We start from the raw sequence: 23,455 nt of genomic DNA, 5'->3' as shown, positions 1-23,455 counted from the left end.
AGAATACTTGGTAGAATGTAGCATACCTGGTTCTGCATTTTTAGTTTTCTTAAAACTTTGTCCATTCTTTGTCATTTAAAAAAATGTTTTTAAGAACAGATAAGTTAGCGTAGTGTGGTAACATGAGTTAGTGCAGCTAAGGCTTTCAAAAAGAAATGCCTATTCATGCAATCACTGCATATAATTATCTTCAGGAATAAGCTTCCTGAAATATAATTAGACTAAACAAGCAATACAGAGATTTGCTTTTATGAGACGGGAAATGCAGAACACATTTTTGAAATGTGAGAGATGGGGAGGTCCCTATAGTTGTGAAACTTTAACCACCCATGTAACCACAGCTTACATGCAATATTAAGAAAACGACTGTACACTAAATGTTGCTAAATGTTTTATTTTAAGAGTTATATCTTAACAGACTAAAGCAAGACAATATCAAAAAATAAATTTACAGATTTACAAAATAAATATGTAAAACATGTTTTTTCAATGGCGGAATCTTTAAAAATCTCATTTCTTCTTCTTTCTTAATGGAAAAAAGAAAGGATGGGCCAAAGCATCATTAAGTGTAATTCGTCTGGCCGGGTCATATTCCAACATTTTCTGAACAAGATCAAATAGATTCTCATGGTCAGAATTGTGACACTGCATGAATTCCTGTGGATAGGGGGGGAAAAAACAAATTAGCACTTCTGAGAAAATGAAGTAGAGGAAACCTAGTCGAATAGCAGATTATTTTACCTTCAGTGGCTTACAACGCCTTGAAACATATCTGCCAGCAGAACTGGATTCATCCCAATCCAAACTATCTTGCCGGAAGTATTTGCGTTTTCTGTTATAAAGAGTTAAGAATGAAATTATTTAAAGGCAGCTTTAGCAATGATAAATCTAGCATAACACCTTATAACTGCTTCGGTATAACTCCGATCATAAACCAAATATTTTAATTTTTTAAAAGGTTATTTGCACATTTCCTATATTCATTCACATTTATATCAGATGGTGCACATCATTCAAAAACTGCTTCAGAAGTATGTTCGTGCAGGTGAAGCATCTATTCTAAAAGCATCTTTTGAAAGGCTGTCTCTTGTTACTTTGTACGGATAGTGTGTTTACCCCAGTAACTCCAATACAAGGAATGTACAAAAACAAACCTCTTGAATGCTTTGCACAATGCTAGACACGTAAATGAGACAAATTTAATATTCCTCTCAAATTAAGTAACAATAGTACACCATCCCAGTATCTCCATTAGTTATCACAGGGATGTCAACACGGTGTCATAATGTGACATTGACTTTTCCCTTCACTAAACCGGGCGTGGCCAGTGCATGACACATCTAGCCCATGGGTCACGAGTTTGACAGCCCTGAGTTATCACAATAAAAATGTATTTTTTTATTTAATCATAAATTAAGGCAGAACGTTCTCTTTCAGATGGGAACCAGTACCAGCTCCAAGGCATGATCAAACGAGAAATAGCTTGGATGTATACAATTAAAATTAGGGCCACAATATGAGACATTCTGCCATGCAATATCTATATGATAAAATGCAAATAACATGACCATTGTACCTACTTTAAACAATTTTAAATTTTACAATGTATTCCCACTGAGTCATACAATTTACCTCAAGGTTACCTACTAAAGAGAACCTATGCCAGGTTCAAAATACCTTTACTGTTTCAAATTACTAATTATTTGTTAAAATGTAAGCTAATAATTAAGCAGAAGCATAGAAATATTGGTGGTACTCAGAAGAGGAAGAAAAAAACATTGAAGGGAAAAAACCTCAAACATTTCTTTACCTGGTTTTTTGAACCATATGAACTGGTAATGGTCCCAGTATCTTCTCCATCATAGCCAGATGTTCTTTGCTGTCGTGTGTCTAAAAAAAAATTATTGAAAATTTCAGAAAAACAAAACATACAGTGAATATAGGCAATAGATTTCACATGGCAGTATTTCAAAGAAGTGTAGCATCTGAAGCCCCAGGATGGAATCAACATTTTCTCTTCTAGACAAGTTCTCCAGTTTTGGATATGACATCTTGGGCTCCCATAAATAGTGCTATTACAACCCTATTGCTTTTATCTATACTGAAATTACACACGTTCTGTTGACTTCAATTCTTCATTTTATTTTGAATTATTAATCACATAATACTTTAAATTAGAAATGTAAATCTTTTTTTAAAAACTTCCTAATAATTATCACTATCTCTATAACATATACCTCTGTAGTCACGTACCGGAAATATTGTAAATCCAAGGTAATATTCAATAAGAATACAGCCAATGCTCCAGACATCACATGGTTGTGACCATCCCAAAGCTGTGGCAAAAAATATATAAAATTAATTGTGCAAACAATACTTTCAAACTATAAATGCTTCTGATATTAATGCATTAAGGGAATTCTTGAAATGGGGAAGTTTCTGACAAAACTGCTCTAGCGGTTTTTGGATGAAAACAAAATATGAACAGGTGACTGGGTTTTTTTGTCATTCCCCTCACCTCAAGAGCTTCCCCACAGAAGACAACGTTGCCCTCCTGCCCCCAACCATCATAGCCTTTCCCTCCATCCAGCTACTGCTATTCCAGAGCAGCAAATCTCATAGGCCTGCATTCTATGAGGCCTATGAGGCCTCATAGAAGAGTGTTGAAGAGGGAGGCTTATATCTATCTCCCTCTTCAACACTCCTGCTGCTCTCCCAACATAGTATATTTAACTGGCTGGCACTCTACCATCATATCCTCCCAGCATCTTCCCTCTTCCAATTGATATCCTTCACATGTCAACCCTGAACTATTACTTCTGGATTAAAACGGGTTTTGACTAATGTTTCACTTCATGCATTGACAATACTGTATTTGTTTGGACACAGCTTCCTCCAGCTCAAGCAACCTGGAAGATTTTAGCAAGTCTAGAGTATATCCTAAACTATTTATTTTATAGTTTGCAACATACATGGCACCCCAAAATACAAATTTTTGCACTATACACATTATCTCACCTAATATAACTTCAGGAGCTCTGTAATGCCTTGTAGATACAAGTGTACTATGATGTTCATAATCATATGTGGCACTTCCAAAATCTACTACTTTAATCTCTGGATGTTTCAATGTGCGTTCGCCATGTCTCTGAAATGTAGCATAAGATTATTAGGCATAAGCAGTAAAAATCAGCTATGAAAGCAATGATTAAATATTAAGAGATAAAATTTACCAGTTTAGGGTTATATTCTTCTGTATAATCAGAATTCACAAATAATATGTTTTCAGGCTTCAAATCTGTATGGGTCAGCTTGTTTGAATGCAAGACTGTAAAGAATGAAAATTTGAAAGCAGTTATATTTTAGCTTAAATATCTTTAAATATCAATGTTTAAAGCCTAAAAATTTTTTTAATTGATGAATGTTTTGCATTTATTTGCCTTGAGATTGCTAAAAAGACAGTTTAATACATACTTACAATTTACAGATTTGCAAATCTGATAAGCTATTTTTCTGATATGGTCCAGACAGAAAGGCAGAAAACGATTTTCTTTAAGGAAGTCATAGGTACTTAGTCCTAGCAGTTCAAATACAATGCAAATATGGCCATGATGATCAAACCACTCCAACATCTTGACACAGTGACTGTAAATGCAATAAGGTTACTCAGAAGGCATCATTAAAAAGAACATAATGAGCAATTTGTAAATACAATTGAAAGTAAAATGTCAATGATTACAGAAAAACTAGCATACAAGAGAATATAACACTTTCAGAGGAAGGGAGGGAAAGGAGGAAGGAAGGAAGACATGCACACATTCAATTTTAACTGCATCATATACTTACAATGCATTATTAGGATCCGACATATTTAAGTGTTTCAACACTTCTATTTCTGACCGAGCTGCTTCTGAATATCTGTCAACATTTTTTACGATTTTCACTGCTACATGTTTATCTCCACTGAAAGACAAAGTTTTGAAGTGTCATTAGCAGTCACAGGAATAATGAAGTTTTGTCACAATGAATGAAAAACTGCTTTACAATTAATTTAATTAACCTTAATTTTTTAGAACATTATATATTAAAATGTATGCACATTTCCTGAATGCCAATGAGATTTTTAAAATGAAGTAAAATGATAAATTGTGCATTTCTAGCAAAGCTGTTGAAAACAAGCTATTTTTTAAAAATCCATGTATTTCAAAGTAACTGCAGTTTACCCATGTTTATTACATTGCTGTTTACATTATGTTTGCAGATTTCTGGAAAACCACTGACTGCAGATATGCTAAGAATTTTCATGGAATAGCCTTTTCTCCCACTACCACAATGGAACGGAAAAGCAGGCCTCTAATAAAGTGTTCAAACGAGTGTTTCCTGACCACCTTAACAGAAAAGATGTTGCCTCAGACATTTAGACCATATATATTTTAGATTTTCAAAATCAATACTTTTTTTTTAGCTGACATGAGAAACTTGCAATCACAAGGAAAGGGAAAGCAGAAATGACATTATTTATCATCTGAGATTTAGAAAACTCATAAAAACGCTTACGTTTTGTGGTCAATGCACTTTACTACTTTTCCGAAAGCACCTTCACCAACAGTAGTGATAATTTCATCTAAAACAGATGGGAGGCAATCAGTTATATAAGTAATGACATATTTTCATTATTCAATACACCATGCTATGCCGTTATGTAAAAAGTATAACTAGACAACTTTAAATATTTAATCCGTCAAGTCTCCAAGACAGTTATGTCTATCTTGTTCTATATCAGCTCTGTTTACTATATAGGAAGTTTCAATTAAGTTTAACTCTATATAATAAAGAGACCCCCCCAAAGAAAGAAAAACAAAACACGTAACAAAAGAAACGCAAAGTAAAGGACTTCCAAAAAATTTCCTGACTTATCTAAAAGAAATTATTCTATCTTGAAAGTAAGTTGTGAAAAATATTCTATACATCTTGCATTTAGTACGTCTCCACTCTGACAGATCAGGTGACCCTCCTCATCATCCTCTACACTCCTGGATCTTTTCCTTCGGTGACTCCTCTGGTAACGGCAAGTGTGCGGCACCAACATCATCCAGCCAATCAATATACCCGAGTGAATTCAGGGCAGAATACGAAATTCATTCAGCAGGGAGATATTCAGGCATTCAGATACGCGCCAGGCCACAAACGGTTGGCAGGAACAATTTCAAATTCCCCAGAATTTCACAGGGCACATAGTTTAGGTTACGGGAAAAAAACATGGCAAGGAACAGATTTTCAGATAAGGTACTTCAAGTGGCAAGGTAACAACAAATAATATATATATATGCTTTTAAATATGGTTCACTAGAAGAATTAAGTATTTTAAAATTTCAAATAAATATTCTTCAGTTTAACGCTGTCATGCATCAAGTGTTGGCATGTACTGACCTATAATCTTTGGGTAAATAATCTCAACAAGTGCGTATTACAAGTGCATATACAAGTGCAATTTTGCATATTACACCTAATTAGAGCAATAAAAATTCATCACAAAACGTCTAATATTCCTAATAGAAGAGCTCTAAGCAGCCCTAATTTCTATTCATCCAGTAATTATGGTTCAACAGAGGTTCAGCGTCTACTTTTGGCAGATGCATGTCAGATGATAAGCCATGGGAAAAAACAATGTAGATCAAGTCTAACAACCTTTCCATTAACAAAGAGGCAAATCTTATCCTTGAATATCAATTTGCCTAATGGGGCAGGTCTGTGTAAAGGCACTTATTTCAACATCACCAATGAAACTTAAGAGGTCTTAGCATAAGAAAGAGTCATGTTTTCTCTTCACCAATTATTCTTATAGGAAAACATAATGTAACACCAGTTCAGTATATAATTTAATCAGATATTTTAAAAGTAAAATGTTATACAAGATAACAGAAATCATCATTGAAAAATAGGTCTTCAGTTGCTACAAAGTATTCCCATTTTGGAACACATCTATAGAAAAAAACAATTTTGCTAGAATGTATCCTCATTCATTTGCCATTATTTAAAAGCATACCCATATCCATGTTCCAGGTGTTTTAAATTATACCTACCGTGTTTGTATGATATGATTTATCATCAGCCTTGCATTTTCTTTTGTAACTGCTTCTGCTACTCTGGCCAGATGACTTGCTACTATGGTTGTGATAGTCTTTCTCATGGCCCCTACAAGGGTGCCTGGTTTCAGACAACTGACTAAAGTTGCTTCTGTATTCTTCAACATAGCAGCGTTCATGATCATCACTTCTTTCCTGCAGGGAGCTGGTTTCTTTATAAATGCTAGAGTGGAAAAAATTCATAAAACACCTTGTAATGCAAAACTGCACATTGCAGATACATCCAATTTTAAGAACACAGACAATGGATTATTAAACATGAGGTCATTTTAAATACTAAAAAACCAGCATTTCAGATATAAGAAATCAAGAATTGTTCTTGTATTTTGGATTTTAACTCCCATAAAATGTTACCATAAATCACTTGATAAAATCTAACATTACCTACATTTTAGCTGAACGAGAACTGAAAAAGGAACTTACTTATCATACATTGGAGTGTGATCGTATTTGCAGCGTTTGTATTCATATGTACTGTTTGAATGTCTTTTTCTCTTATGCTGGTTTTGGGGATCCTCACATTGTTTTTCATCCCAGTTACTATATTGACTTTGTCTAGAATACCTCATCTGAAATAGATTAAATACACATAATGTATGTCATCACATTTATCAATAAGCTTTAGACAAATTTTTTGGGATAATTTCCAATTAACCCATTCCTCTTTTTCTTAGAAATTAAAAACCTCATATGATCTTCCTTCTCAGTTTGCAAAATATTGGACTCCGCAAAATACATAATGAGAAAAACCTTTATTTCCATATCAGTCTGATTCTTAGCACATTCATAAAGCAGAATGCATAAAAATCCAGAGAGAAAAGCTCTTTCAAAAGGTCCAAATAGCAAATGAAATATAACATACAGGCTTGAGAAAAATGAAGTATATACTTGTGTGTATATAAAAATATATATGTATGTACTTTTAAATACTGTGTTGCCTACTAGTTGATACCAGTTCCAATTAATATTACTCATGTTATCTGCTTTTGATATATTGGATAACGCACTGTAACACAGGTAGTTAGTCCGTGACTTAAGACAATTGAGCCCAAACTTTCTGTTAAGTGATATTTGTTAAGTGATTTTCCCCCCATTTATGATCTTTCTTGCCACAGTTGATAAGTTTGTCACATGGTTAAGTGAATCTTGCTTCCCCACTGACTTTGCTTGTCAGAAGGGCACAAAAGGGGATCACGTGGTCTTGGGACACAGCAATGATTGTAACTATGAACAAGTTGCCAAAAAGGCTGAATTTTGATCACATGACCATGGGGAGGCTGCAAAGGTTGTAACTGTGAAAAATGGTCATTAGGACATTTCTCAATGCCACTGTAACTTTGAACAGTTCACTAAGCGAATTGTTGCAAGTCAAGGACTACTTGTATATCTAATTCAGTATTACATAACACTTGCAAATTATATGGGTGCTACCAAACTCAGACTTAAGAATTTTTGGTGACTTCTTGGCACAAAGGATTACAATTATCACAACCACAGATGTAACAATAGGAGTTCTAGTCCAATAGTTCTAAGAAACCTGGCTGAAGAAGATAGGGCCATAAATGTAATTAATAAAAGAAATGAAATAAATACCAAACCGTGAAAGAAGCAATTTTGCAGCAGATTCTAAAATACTAAACACATGGACTGAAATGAAAATTTCCATATATTCCCTATTACTCCACTCTCAAACAACATAAAAAAAAAACAAAAGTTGTGAATATTTGTCAAAAGTATCTCTTAATATCTTGTTCTACACAAAAAAATAACAATATAAACGTAAAAACACCATCTTCAATGTGGATAACAATAAAACCACCAGACTTCCGGTGACGAAGTATAACTAATGAATGCAGATACAAAAGGCTGTATATCTACTTTATATTGTTATGTATGTTTTGTCTTTTCTTGTTGTTGTGTTTTTCTTTCTGTTTTTAAAGGTAATAATGTTTAATAAAAACTATTTTTAAAAAAACCCCAATAAAACCACCATGTGTTCACCTGGGTTAATTTTTTTCACACTTGTGAACTCAGTCTGTTAAGTTCATTAATGATTTAATATCTGGTAAACCCCAGAAAATCAAAACCCCACAAGTCAAATGTGTCCTGTGAAGAGTCACTTTAAAAAAAAAATCTAATATATGGACATCAACGGAAAAATTCTCTTTTAAGAGGTAACACTCAATAGTAGTTACTATTCTCAAAAAGGCCAGGTCTCCAAAATCACCCAGCTATTATATTGTGAACAAATCAACTTGGCTGAATATAGATTTCACCCCTTAAAATCAAGTCTCTCAGAATGGCAAGAAATATTGGCAATAAATTTAAATACAGAACTTATTCGGCCATGGCAGTAAAAGCTCTACATCTCCCATCTCTTTTTCTTTCAGACTCTTTTACTAACAGCCATCTTATTTACCTGTAATTTTAACTGCGCTCTAGTTTTGTTGCTATTCTTAGTCCCTTTTGCTTTGGTAACAATTTTGGTGTCTATTTCCACGTCATCTCTTCTCTTATTACCTCGTATATAAAAATTTTATTTATTTTATTTATTTTATTTTATTTTATTGAAAAATAAAAACTTTCTTCTTCCACACTTCCTGATTTCTGACCTTTTAACTGTCTCCCTTTTCGTCATAAACTATCAGGCGTCGAATCTTCAAGAACGGCAGCAAAAATCGAGATATTCCCGATTAAAATCGTTTTGGTATTTCCTACTCGTCCATTACCTCAACACCTCTTACAGCTTACAAATAACCGTACATCACACGCAGAGAATCGCGGTAATTTTCCTCACAGATTCGGATCGGAAAACCCTTTTCTTCGTCATAACTACAAGCGGGACTGTTTTTTTTCTCTCAGGCCCTCAAGGCCGCAGCCGGGCCGCGACAGCTGGCGGCCCTTTTCCTCAGACTTAACGAAGAGGCAGAAGCTACCGACGGAGTGAATCGGCTCGGCTGGCAAACACTACCGAGAGCTCCACGAAGAAAAACAAACGAACTTAGGCCCCGCGTCTCCTCAGCAAACGATCCCCCCCTCAGCCCGACCTTACGGGGAGAGATTACCTCACGCCTGACTTTGGGTTTTTTTTTTTTTTGGTATCACCCAAACTTACTTTCCCGTTCGGAACCTCTCTCCCGTCACAGGCGTCTATAACCGCGTTACAGCTCTTCATCGCCCAGCCGCCATTACAAGATCCTCGCCGTAACAAAATGGCGCCGGGCAAGAATGTTCTAGAGGGGGGGGGGAAGGTTTGTCAAGAACGCGTCTGCGCAAACGTAGCCCCGCCCCCCTGCGTCACGAGCCAACAATCAGAGGTTTATTTTAACAACGGCTACTACTCGGCGCCTGCGCAAATCAGCACTACGGGAGTAGTTTGGGGCGTGGGCGTGGATTGGAGCGGAAAGGTGATCAGGTGCCTCTTAGAGCAGTGTTTCTCAACCTTGGCAACTTGAAGATGTCCGGACTTCAACTCCCAGAATTCCCCAGCCAGCATTCGCTGGCTGGGGAATTCTGGGAGTTGAAGTCCGGACATCTTCAAGTTGCCAAGGTTGAGAAACACTGTCTTAGAGAGTACAGATTATTTTCTTTCTTTCTTTTTTTGAGGCATCAGATGATCCCGAAAACCACATCTCCTTACATATTATTTTATAGACATGTCCCAGAGAATTATGAGGCCTAGATCTCGGTCCTCGTGGTTCTGTACTCCTGTTTGCATTATCCAGGGTATCTTGCAGCTCAATCACGGACTCTTTTAAAGCAAAGAATGACGGGCAGTGCCTTCCCAGTAGGGCCCTGAGGAGATGCTCAAATGCAAAAACTGCTTTGATCCTAAGTCAAGAACACACCCGTGGCCAACTGCATTGCAGCGCCCTCACTACTGTTCAAGCAAAACTATAGAATAGAATGGAGTAGATTGGACACACAAGGGATTTGACTTTGCTGCTGTAGGAAGTCATCACCCAGCCCTCTCCCAGAAAAAATGAAATATCCTAGGAAATATTGTGTGGGAAGTTATCACCCAGCCCTCTCCCAGAAAAAATGAAGTATCCTAGGAAATATTGAAAAGGCAGAATATTTCTCTGGATGTGAAAAGAAAGAAACATGTTTTAAGAGACAGAATAGTTGCCTGTAGCTTCCTGCCCATCCCCACTTTGTCAATAGGTCATTGAGAAGGCCAGGCTAGCCCACTTTACATAATAAAGACTTCCCCACTGCAGCTGCAGGGGGAAGGGATATTACTCAACTCTCCACATGGCATCTGGGAACTCATACCTGGATTCAAAACAGCCTAGAGAGTTACCCCTGCATGGCCCCATGGGAGTCTGACAACCAATCTGAACACATTTCTTACACAGGAACAGGAAACAGAGGTGGGACTAAACAGGGTCTAAAAAGCCTAGCAAGCCCCTTCCTCAGTCCTTCTCTTCTTCTCCACCTACATTGAAACATGTGATCACCTTTTCTGTACAGGACTCAAGCCATGTGGCCCTGTCCAACAATAAACCATCTTTCCAAGCAGCCTCCATGTCTCCAGTGTTCTTCTTCCCCACTTGGAGCTGAACCCAGAAGGACATTTCTTTCAACAATTGAAAAGGTAGAACATTTCTCTGGATGTGAAAAAGGAAGAAACGTGTTTTAAAAGACAGAATAGCTGCTTGCAGCTTCCTGCCCATCCCCCTTTGTCAATGGGCCATTAAAGCCTGAGCTAGTCCCTTTACATAATAAAGAGTTCTCCCCTTCAGCTCCAGTGGGGATGGGATTTCCCCACTTGGAGCCGAACCCAGAAGTTTAGAGTTTAGAGTTTATTAACATTTATAGGCCGCCCTTTTCCCTGAGGGGACTCAGGGCGGCTCACATAAAATCAGGAAAGGGGAATACAAACAATGACGTAGACACACATAAAGTAAAAATACTGAGCAACATTCATTCATCATTCGGGAGGGGCGGCTATCTTTGTCCCCAGGCCTGACGGGCTAGCCAGGTCTTAAGGGCTATGCGGAAGGCCTGGACGGTGGTGAGAGTACGAATCTCCACGGGGAGCTCGTTCCAAAGGGTCGGAGCTACTACTGAAAAGGCCCTCCTCCTTGTAGTTGCCAGCCGGCACTGGCTGGCAGATGGAATTCGGAGGAGGCCCAATCTATGAGATCTAATTGGTCGCAGGGAGGTAATTGGCAGAAGGCGGTCTCTCAAGTACGCAGATCCACTACCATGAAGGGCTTTATGGGTGACTAGTAGCACCTTGAAGCGCACCCGGAGATCGACAGGTAGCCAGCGCAGCTCGCGGAGGATAGGTGTTATGTGGGTGAACCGAGGTGCACCCACAATCACTCGCGCGGCCGCGTTCTGGACTAGCTGAAGTCGCCGGATGCTCTTCAAGGGCAGCCCTATGTAGAGCACATTGCAGTATTCCAGCCTAGAGGTCACAAGGGCCCGAGTAACTGTTGTGAGAGCCTCCCGATTCAGGTAGGGTCGCAACTGGCGCACCAGGCGAACCTGGGCAAATGCCCCCCTGGTCACAGCCGTCAGGTGGTGGTCAAAGGATAGCTGTGGATCCAGGAGGACTCCCAAGTTGCGAACCCTCTCTGAGGGGTGTAAAATTTGACCCCCCAGCCTGAGTGATGGAATATTGGTCGAATCTTTGGGAGGGAAGCACAACAGCCACTCGGTCTTTTCTGGGTTGAGTACAGGCTTGTTAGCCCTCATCCAGTCCATAATGGCCTCAAGGCCTCGGTTCATCACGTCTGCCGCTTCATTGAGTTGGCACGGGGCGGACAGATACAACTGGGTATCGTCCGCATATTGATGGTATCTTATCCCGTGCCTGCGGATGATCTCTCCCAGCGGTTTCATGTAGATGTTGAATAGTAGGGGGGATAAGACCGAACCCTGAGGCACCCCATATGTTAGGGGCCTAGGGGGCGATCTCTGCCCCCCCACTAACACCGACTGCGACCTGTCCGAGAGGTAGGAGGAGAACCACCGCAACACGGTGCCTCCCACTCCCACCTCCCGCAGTCGTCGCAGAAGGATACCATGGTCGATGGTATCGAAAGCCGCTGAGAGGTCAAGGAGAACCAGGATGGAGGGATGTCCTCCATCTCTGGCTCTCCAAAGATCATCGGTCAATGCGACCAAAGCGGTTTCTGTGCTGTAACCGGGTCTGAAGCCTGACTGGAAGGGGTCAAGATAGCTTGCTTCCTCCAAGGACCGCTGGAGCTGGAAGGCCACCACCTTCTTCCAACCACATTTCTTCCAACACTGCATATGCTCTCAGTATACATAAAAAGACAGGATACATTCCTCAAGAATCATAAGGTACAGCACTTAATGATAGTCATAGTAAGTACTACGGTAGTAATTGGGGTTTTTTCCCTGCAGTTCTAATTGAACAACAGGTAATTTGAGTTCTGCCAGATGGTGACATCCTGAGGGTTAAGGGCTTTGGGAGTAGGTAGCATTCAATCTGGTGCTGGTCTAGAAACCACCACCACCAACCCTTTCATGAAAGTAACTACTGAGTTTATGGCAATCATCCAGCACTGGGAGTAAGAGCAGCAATGGGAAGCTGGGATGGTTGCAGTCCTGATTGCTTCTAGGCTAAGATCATCCCATCCAAACATAGTTTGGAGCCGTGCAGCTGTTGCCAACAAACTGCCCGACACAATGCAAGTTGGGCTCTTTATCCATACCACTGAAGACATGTTGAGATTCACACCGCATTTTGTGGCGATGGCCCTTTTTTTATTTGCAGTATACAGTACTTTCAAGACATGAGCATGAAGCAGCATCCATTTGTACCTCTGCCCTACTTCATTGAAAGTGCTGAGATTATAGCAGAATCACATTGTCGTGTTGTAGAAAAGATGGGACACGCAAGCCAGCTAAAGGGGAGGGGATGGGTTTGATATGGGGCCTCTTCAGGCCACGGCCCCCCGGGAAGCCCTTGGAATTCTTTTCACAGATGTTTCACAGAGCAATTGATTTATAGGATCCGAATTGGAATGGAGAAAAATGGTTTTGTGCATGTGTAAGTTTGTGTGTGTGTGTATGTGTTTGAGTGAGCGAAGGCTCCAGTAAGGGAACTGCGCCTATTTAGTAGGTAATTTATGGGGACAGGTTGGGCAGTAGAGAGTGAAGAGAAAGTGATGAAAGTGAAGGAGGGAGGGGGAAGAGGAGAGAGAAGGGAGAAGGAGAAAGTGACAGAAGAATGGAAAAGAGTGAAAGAGAACGTGAAGAGAGGGACAGAGAGAGAAGAGAGGAAGAGGAAAGAGATATCCCACAGCCTTTATAACACCCCTGTATTTGTTATAGAAAAGAAATCTGGTAATGGCGTTTTTTGCATGATTTGCGGGCTGTTAATAAAATTCTCCAACCCGTGGGAGCGCTTCGGCCTCCCCAATCCAAATTTGATTCCCCAAGAATGTGATCTCATGACACTTGTCCACTATTTCTCAGATACCCACCCTTTTTGCAGCCCTAATTACAAAAGCCCTCCCACTCCAGTGGAAGCTCTTCAGAGAAGGAATAGTTTATTTGCGCAGGTTCGTAGCAAAGAATAAATGGCCTGAACACTGAATGAAATTCAGGAAGTTCCTTATATAGTTTATCACTTTCAGATAAAGCCATCTGTTAGTTTTGGAAACACCCCTCAAGATTTGCCCTTGAGTTACAGAAAGTATGTCTACAGGATGTCATGATACATAGGTCAGCTAACAGACATGCATAGCTCGTATTTTGAGGAACTAACAATATGTGTCTATCGAACACATTAACAGCCAAGCTAGCAGATGGGCTAAAATAGATGTTTTACTTCCGCATATTTCATGTACAGACTTACTTCTAACCCGTGTCTAACCGCACTATGTCCTAAAAGCGAAACTTGCAATTTCTATGTGAACAGTTAAAGCTTAATATCGTGAAACCCTAGTTTGGTTCAGGTTTGATGCCTACTTTGGTTCAGCCTGCCACCTTAGTCACTCTTAGCTGCACTAGAGAAAGAAACATGCATATACCTGAGTTGGGCCAAATATCTAAGGCTGGCTGAATATCCAGGCCATAATTTTTTGTGTGACAGCTTGTGTCGCATTGGATACATTTGAACTGCCTATCTTGCTCTGCTAGAGCGTGACCCGTCAAAACCGCGCTCGACTAAATCGCGCCCGATTAAACCGTGTCGCTGATGTCATCAGCAGGGCGACAACAGCGAGCGCGGAGAAAGAAGGGCGCTTTAAATAGCGCTTTGAAAGCAAGCCGATTCAACTTAAGGTAAGGGTTAGGTTTAGGGTTAGGTTTAGGTTAAGGGTTAGGATTAGGTTTAGGTTAAGGGTTAGGTTAAGGGTTAGGTTTAGGGTTAGGTTTAGGGTGAGGTTTAGGGTTAGGAGTTAATTTTAGGTTTAGGGTTTACAGCGTGCTTGTCTCCGCGCTGTTGTCGCCCTGTTGATGACGTCAGCGATGCGGTTTAGTCGGGCGCGGTTTAGTCGAACGCGGTTTAGTCAAGCGCGGTTTTGTGGTGGAGCCCTGCTAAAGAACAGAATCAGCACCTTGAGGAATGGAAGGATATCTGGATGTGCAGGTAATATTTGAGTTACAGCTGTAATTGAGGCCAGAATCATGGTTGTCAGTCTTTCTAGTTGTAAGTTGGGGCATCATGTGATCAGACCCAATTTTTGGCATCTTTTGTGGTGGTGGTGGTGGTTAAACAAATCTATTTTACTCAACTGGTGGGGTTTTTTTGTGCCAAATCATGGCTACATGACTGTAGGACATTATTGCCAACTGCTGTAAAGGTGATTGCCAAGCACCCAAAATGCAATCATATAAGAGGTGGGAGGGGAGAGACATTTGGAGCCATCAAAATTTCAAAATCAGGCTGTAGTAGCTTTACGCAGGACATATACTTTTGGTCACTAAGTGAATCAAGGACATACCCAAGATAATAACCGCCCAGTGCATTCCCTATACCTAATCTGGACTTTGCAGCAGTCAAAAGGGTATTGCAGATCTCCAAGCATCAGTAGTTGCTCTTGGGCCTGCTTCAGTAGCAAAAAGTCATACAGGTAAATCAATTCTGGAATAAGATCCCCCTAAACCTGGGTGTTCCCTGCTCTACTCCCAGGCTTTTAGTGGGGTGCATGAAATCCCTTTGGATTGTGCGGGGTTTTTTATTTCATTCTTGTTTTCTCTCTCTTATTTTCTAAATTCTATTTTTTTTTCTTGTATTTTAAAACAATGGTTTTCTTTATTTGTGAACCAGAGTTTTGGGAATCAGGTGGTATATGAATTTAATAAATAAATCTGAGCCACCATAAGCCGTTGTCTCAATTCAGAAAGGAACAGTGCCTCTTTCTTCTGCTGATCTCCCCTTGAGTCCTGTACTGTTAAGGAGAGAAGGCTGCTTGAAGCATCCATACCACTGCCTTCCTTGTGCACACACAGCTCCTCTTCCGGGCCTAGCTCATGGCTCCACTATTGTTTTAGGAGCGGCAATGATCGCTTTCCCCACCCTCCCTTAACCGATTAACCTTGGCACTCCCTCCGTGACTCCTTTACCTGGCTTAGCTCTTCCCAAATTGGGTTGGGAAATTCCTGTTTCTCTAACTACTGTAACCATCATCACCTCTCTCTCTCTCTCTCTCTCTCTCTTTCTTTCTCTCTCTCTTTCCACAGAGATTTCAAAAATAACTAAAAAAAAAGTTACAATGGAAAATCCCCAGTAACAATTAAAAGGGAGCACTCAAAATACTTTGACCCAGAAATAGTTGAAACCAAAAACAATTATGTGCACACAAAGCGCCAGAAACTATGTACAGAAATAGTTTTGTGCATGCCTAGACTCCTTATGAAAACCACAAAATTCATTGAATTACCCTCAGTAACACATTCTCCTTGACTGATTTACTATTAGGATAGTTTCAAAAATGTGATCCTGAACATTTTAGAAGAGTGGAATTAAAATGCAGCATTGTGTGTGTTTGTGTGTGTGCTTTTTGCTATGTACTGTAGGAGAGTACTCACTTTTGTTGCCAAAGATTTAGACATGAATGGCTGTGTGTTGCATTATTTTGAAGGGACAGCACGTTTAAACTTACAAGCCGTATACTCACTATGTTGTAGCCAAGTGTCATTTCTTCAGTGTTGTCACATGAAAAGATATACTTAAAATATTTACAAAATGCGGGGGTGTACTCACTTCTGTGATGTACCATATACAGCCTAAATTTGTTTTAAGTTTGAACTTCGTTGTATGCCGCTATGAATATGTTTTAGCAATACATAAATCCAATAAAGATGACATTTTTAGAAATACTAAGATTAAACCACAATTTATATAAATATTCACATATCTTTATTTTGTTCATCCAACTGGCAGTGCCTTTTCTTTGAATGAACTTTTGTTAACACAGATTTATCTTCCAGCATTCTTTGTTGATCAACTCTGCAGTTCACTGATATTGCAGATTCTTGCTGGATTATAAAAAAAATTATGATGCCTGGTACCTAAACTAGCCTCTGTATCGCTTTTCCAAAAGAAATCCTCAGCTAATCTGTGTGTTGTTGTTGTTGTTTGACAAAAGTGAATATTAAAAAATGGGAGACTAGTCAAACCAGGTACACTGCCTGGATCCTAGGTCAAACAGAACAATGTTTTGATTTTAAACAGTTTCAATGTCAAGGTTTGGAATTTCTCTTCTGTAAAATGTTCGCCTTTTTTAAAAAAGTTGGTCTATTGCAGCTATTGAGCAAAAGGGTTAGCGTGAATTGTCACATCTTTAATATGGACATCATTCAAGGGGCAGAATGTCTTTTCATTTACGGGCAGCTTCTCCAGCTCATCCAGGGTATCCAAGCCATCGATTGCCCTGCAGAGATAAATAATAATTAATAATAATAATAATAATCGAGAAGGAACATGAAAAAAAATTGCAAAATACCAGGACTTAAAAATCGAAATTCAACGACTATGGCACAAACCAGCAGTGGTAATTCCAGTGGTAATTGGCACACTGGGTGCTATTCCAAAAGCACTGGAATTACATTTAAAACAGTTAAAAATTGACAAAATCACCATCAGTCAAATGCAAAAAGCCGCACTGCTTGGATCTGCACGTGTATTACGAAAATACGTTACGACGTCCTAGGCCCCTGGGTGGGGCCCGACTAGTAACCAATGCCAAATCCGGCGAAACAACTGGCCGCTGTGATACAATTGTATAATAATAATAATAATAATAATAATAATAATAATAATAACAACAACAACAACAACAATAACAATTATCTTGCATAGAAGCAGGTGTCTTCTCTCATCTTTGTTAAAAGCTGTCATGGGGATACATGCTCATTTACAAATAGGCTGCCAGGATTTCTGTAGCCAATGACAAAAAGTCAGTGGGAGACAAGGCAGAATGGTGGTATAACTTTTTATCATGCTTTCCTTCCATCTAAGAAGTTCTCTAGTAACTCAGCTGTTGCCTTTTTAGTAGACAGTCTTCCAAGGATGTAGTCACCCATGATTTTAGTTTTTCAAGAAAGTCTATGCGACACAGGGATTACTATAAGTAATTGTTATATAGTGGGCTTCAGTTTCTAGAATCTCCATTGCTGTGATTTCTGGGAGTTGCACGTATATTTGGAAACTAGTTTGGAAAAGTTATGCTAAGGTCAGGTTGCTTAACAAATAGCAGAGGAGATATCTTAAGATAAAATTTTTGTTCCCTAAATCATGCATGCTCTACCCTACTAGATCTCTATGGTATATAACCTTGTGTTTTATTCAGTAGCATTTGATTACTTACTTCCCAAAGACAGTATATTTCATGTCAAGATGTGGCTGTTTGCCATAAGTGATAAAGAACTGAGATCCATTTGTATTCGGACCATTGTTTGCCATGGAAACCACTCCACGGACACTGTGCTAAAAATGAATCAGGAAATTAGAACATATGTACTCTGGTAAATATTTTTTTATTTCTAACTTTTTATGTTTTGTCTTAAGGTAGCTTGCAGAATAAAACTCTAAACAGGCAAAAGCTTGACATATCTTTGGGCTGATTTGCTAAATTCAGCCTTTTCCAAACTTGAAGCTAAGATTCTTTACTGTTTTCTGCTATAATGTCCTCTAGTTTTGTCAATGCACTGTGGGAAGTTATCATCCAGCCCACTCCCAGAAAAATGAAATATCCTAGGAAATATTGAAAAGGCAAAATATTTCTCTGGATGTGAGGAGAAAGAGACATGCTTTGAAAGACAGAATAGTTGCCTGTAGCTTCCTGCCCATCCCCACTGTTAATGGGCCAAGCTAGTCCACTTTACATAATAAAGGCTTCTCCACTTCAGCTACAGGGGTGGGTGGGATTAAGGAACTTTACCCAACTCGCCACATGGCATCTGAGAACTCAACCAAACCTAGATTCAAAACACAGCCTAGAGAGTTGCCCCTGCATGGCCCCATGGGAGTCTGACAACCAATCAGAATACATTTCTTACACAGGAACAGGAAACAGAGAGGTGGGACTGAACAGGTTATAAAAAGCCTAGCAAGCCCCTCCCTCAGCCCTTCTCTTCTTCTCCACCAACATTGAAGCATGTGATCCCCTTTTCTGTTCAGGGCTCAAGCCATGTGGCCCTGTCCAACAATAAACCATCTTTCCAAGCAGCCTCCATGTCTCCAGTGTCTCCAGAGCCAAGGTGGCGCAGTGGTTAAATGCAGCACTGCAGGCTACTGCTAGATCAGCAGTTCAGCGGTTCAAATCCCACCGGCTCAGGGTTGACTCAGCCTTCCATCCTTCCGAGGTGGGTAAAATGAGGACCCAGATTGTTGGGGGCAATATGCTGACTCTCTGTAAACCGCTTAGAGAGGGCTGAAAGCCCTATGAAGCGGTATATAAGTCTAACTGCTATTGCTATTGCTATTGCTTTTTCCCCACTTGGAGCCGAACCCAGAAGGACATTTCTTTCATCAGCACGTTCCAAAAAGAACAGTGGCATTTTCCAAAAAATCATGAAACTAAATAAAAGAACAATTTCTTTCTCCGAACTAACTTTGAAACGTTTCCTTTTGTTCTGGCCATCTCAGGTAAGTAGAAGGTATGTTGATGGATGGATAGAAACCCAAAACTCTGATTTTGAACAAACCTAGATTTTGCATTATGACTCAGCTAGGGAAGGATTCTGTTGGGTCTATCTAAAGCATTATCAATCTTATCTCCTAGCTGTACTCATGCCCCAAACCTAAGTCTATCTCTAAATACCTTCCTTTCTCAGAGGGAATGGGGAATGAAGTCACCAATGTGATGATCTTCAATAGTTGAGTTCATAGTTACCTTATGCTCAGGTAATTAAAAAAAAAGAAAATGTACAACTTGAACAAGGAACCCCAATGACCAAAAAAAAAAAATCACCTTTAAGTATTCACTGTATTCATCTTCAAACTTCCTGCCCCAAATACTGCTTCCTCCTTTCCCAGAACCTGATGTAATCAGAAAGCGATAGGGCCGGGGAGAAGGGGAAGAAACAGATACATGGATCAAGCGGGCTCCAAAATCAAGGCACAAAATCAACAGCACAAATAGCTCCATAAATCCAGGTACCTTCCTCTCTAGCCCATAAGTTGTATCTCCCCCAATTCCCCCCCCCCCAAAGTAATAAATAAAATGGAGAAGGTTTTTTTCCCCCCACATTTTGGCTGGAGTTTCTGAAAGACACAACAGATGCTAACTGTTCTCTAGCTGCTCAAACCCCAGGCAAGCTTTAAAAGACCTCTTAAATCCTAGAAATTTATGATTTTTAAGATGTCTGTGTGTTTTTCAGAGCCGAGGTGGCGCAGTGGTTAAATGCAGCACTGCAGGCCACTTCAGCTGACTGCAGTTCTGCAGTTCGGCTGTTCAAATCTCACCGGCTCAGGGTTGACTCAGCCTTCCAAGGTGGGTAAAATGAGGACCCGGATTGTTGTTGGGGGCAATATGCTGACTCTGTAAGCCGCTTAGAAAGGGCTGAAAGCCCTATGAAGCGGTATATAAGTCTAACTGCTATTGCTATTAATTTTTTTAGATCTGCTGAATATACCTATCTACAATATCAAGTTTAAAAAAACTATGGAGGGATCTTTGGTGCTCTCTGAACCTGGGTGTTTTCTTGCAGGCGGTTCATTACCCATCATCAGTCGGACAGGAAGTGGGTTTGCTTTGTTTATATTCTAGTGGCTCCCTCTGTTGGTGCTGGTGGGGGTTGGTTCTTTGGTTGGGCTGTTTACTGTTAGCTTGTTTAGCATTTCCTTGATTGGAGTATTGCCTACTTATTGTTGGTCTGATGCAGGGGTGGGTTTCAACCGGTTCGTGGCGGTTCCTGCGAACCGGTTGGTCGGCAAACCCGGAACTAAGTAACTTCCGGGAACGGCAAAGGGCCCACCCGCCCGCCCGCGCTCCTTACCCGGTTTTGACGAGTTCTGCGCTTCCACGCATGCGCAGGACGCATACAGCACTTGTGCGATCCTCCAGGAGCAGCTGGAGCATCGCACAGACGCTAGTACGCATGCGTGTGCCGCGCGCGTGCACGAGGATGCCGCCGGCCCCGTTCCAACCGAACCGGTTGGAACGGGGCGAGAAACCCGCCCCTGGTCTGATGTTAATACAGATGTTAATCTCTGCTCATCTGGGTATTAAAAAAACGACTGGCAAATCAGTTTTCAACATGTGCATAAAATTACAATTATCCTCATCTTTGTAATAAAATGCTTTCCTTAGCAGTAAAGTAGTCTTGTTTTAGGAGAATGGCACAGTATATCTAACTTTCATAAAAGGAATTACCAGTTGGGTCTCCCGTCTGAACCATGAAGCCTTTGATATTTCGATGAAACGTACAGCCGTTGTAGTAGTTACTAGCACACAGAGCCAGAAAATTCTAAGGAAAGAATCAGAAAGTCAGTTAAGAAACAAACCATGATGCAAAATATTTTATACTCATTCCAAAGACTTCTTTAGATATAATAGCCATGACCAGATGCCGGGCTTAAATAGGGCTCAATGAAATCTGAATACATCTTTCATGTTTCTTTCTTCTGCTAAGCCATTACTGATTGTTAGTGAGAAGTCCAACAAATCAGTTCTAAAACATATTTTGACAGCTATGTCGTTTAAATAAAACATAGTTAATAATAGAAAGCAAGTAAAAGATGTGAACTAAAATGAAAATGCTCTGCAAAACCATAAAATGTCAGAAAGAGTAAGTTTATTTGGTGTTTATTTATTTTGTCAAAACTGAATGTATAGATGTAACAGAATTAGGCAGCTAACTTTATAAATTGCAGCAAAATGCCTATTAAGACATGAAAACGGTTAGTATCTTCTAAATCTTTGGAAATTATAGTTCCTAAAATTTCCAAGCGGCATGGCCAATAAATTGGGCCTAAGAATTCTAATCTTAGCTGCATCAGATTAAAGAAATATAGGGTTGAGATGGGTTTCAGAAAGCTCAAGAAAGCATACCATAGTTTGTTGTCTTATAAATTCTCTTGTGCTGAGTATTTTGTTTATAAAATCTGAATTGTCCCTCCGTTCAATGATATCTTTTATTTTCATGACTTACTTCACAAGCTTTTGGTGTCCGTTCACAGAATAACTCAATTTTGATGTCTCCAACATCAGTGTGCAATGTGACAGCCTGGAGGAGGAATTGAACTATATTATTATTATTTTTACAGCAGACAAAAAAAGCAGTCAAATGTACTACAGCAATCCAATTAAAATAACTCACTGTAAAAGGAAATACAGTGTATATGTAACCTCTCATTGATTAATTTCTAAGGGATAACAGTTCCAGTCCAACCAATTCTTGTTGGAGAAAGCTAACTTAAATACCAGTTCTTTGTGCTTTTGTAGAGAATATACATCAATTTTCTGCATTTCAAATGCCAGACTCAGAAAGGGTGTGTACAATAGGCTGGACCAGTGGTGGGTTTCAAAAATTGTTCGAACCTACTCTGTGGGTGTGGCCTCCTTTGTGGGAGTGGCTTACCCCCCCATGACCAGATGGGAGTGGCTTGCCGCCCATGTGACCAGATATGAAATTATGAATTAGTACTTAAGTCAGTCCAAGTAGCTATTCAGAAACTCTGGCATTGAAGCATGCAAGTCTTAAAGCTGTCAAGTTACAAGATCCTTGCACCTCTAACCCTTTAGCAGTGGTGGGTTTCAAAAATTTTTGGAACCTCTTCTGTAGGTGTGGCCTGCTTTCCGGGTCCACTGGTGGAACCTCTTCTAACCGGTTCGGTAGATTTGACGAACCGGTTCTACCGAATAGGTGCGAACTGGTAGGAACCCACCTCTGGGCTGGACCCAGATTTAGCCATGTTTATAGAGTTGCATCGCTAAAATCATCCAGGCAAGTCAGTACTTCCATTATAATTTTCCCCCATCCCCCCCCCCCCCCCCCCCCAGCAAGGCTAATTCGAGACCCAACACCCATAAGGTATAAAGCAAGCTTTATACTGATCTGCAAACAAGCAGGTGTCTGATCTTTTCTCCACGGACAAGGCATGGGTAGTCATTGATTTCGGGGTTAAGAAATATGGATAACTGGATTGCTGATGAGGTCAAGTCAAAATCACTTGATGGGAAACGTTTCACCCAAGATCTGGCCAAGTCTTTCAAAACTCCCCATGTTCAAGAATGCCAAGTCGACACTATAAGTGAAATTGTCTATGAAGATAGAGCCGAGGTGGCTCAGTGGTTAGGGTGCAGTACTGCAGGCCACTTCAGCTGACTGCAGTTCAGCGGTTCAAATCTCACCGGCTCAGGGTTGACTCAGCCTTCCATCCTTCCGAGGTGTAAAATGAGGACCCGGATTGTTGTTGGGGGCGATATGCTGACTCTGTAAACCTCTTAGAGAGGGCTGAAAGCCCTATGAAGCGGTATATAAGTCTAACTGCTATTGCTATTTGCTAAACGGAAGGCTATTCCGCGAGAACATAAAGAGGTACGGAAGGTCTTGAAGCCGCAACCCTCACCATCTTTGCCGGTTAGCGGATGGACAACGAGGCGCCCGTGTCTGAAGGAGTCCCGGAAAGCAGCACCGCCGAAACCAGCGGAAAAACAGCGCATAGCCAAGAAACCCAAAGTGGAGCAGAGCGGTTTCTCGGCTTAAAAACGCTTTGGGGATTTCCTCGCTGCTTCAGAAAGACGCCTGCGGCAGAAGGTAGCCGATCTTTTTTCGCCAGATTACCCCGATCGCCTCTCAACTCTTTGGGCCCCCCCGAGGAAGGCGCGCAAGTCCAACCGTGCCCGGGCAGCGCCTCCCCGTCGTCTCTTCTT

At 40.3% G+C, this 23,455-nt stretch overlaps 1 pseudogene; it reads right to left on the bottom strand.

Moving 5' to 3' along the window:
- Positions 1-501: 501 nt before the first annotated feature.
- On the bottom strand, positions 502-23,425 carry LOC116511583 (annotated as a pseudogene).
- Between the last annotated feature and the right edge of the window lie 30 nt (positions 23,426-23,455).

The sequence above is a fragment of the Thamnophis elegans genome, chromosome 1, assembly GCF_009769535.1.
Source record: "Thamnophis elegans isolate rThaEle1 chromosome 1, rThaEle1.pri, whole genome shotgun sequence".
NCBI lineage: Eukaryota > Metazoa > Chordata > Lepidosauria > Squamata > Colubridae > Thamnophis > Thamnophis elegans.
This window is presented reverse-complemented; position numbering and strand designations above follow the sequence as displayed.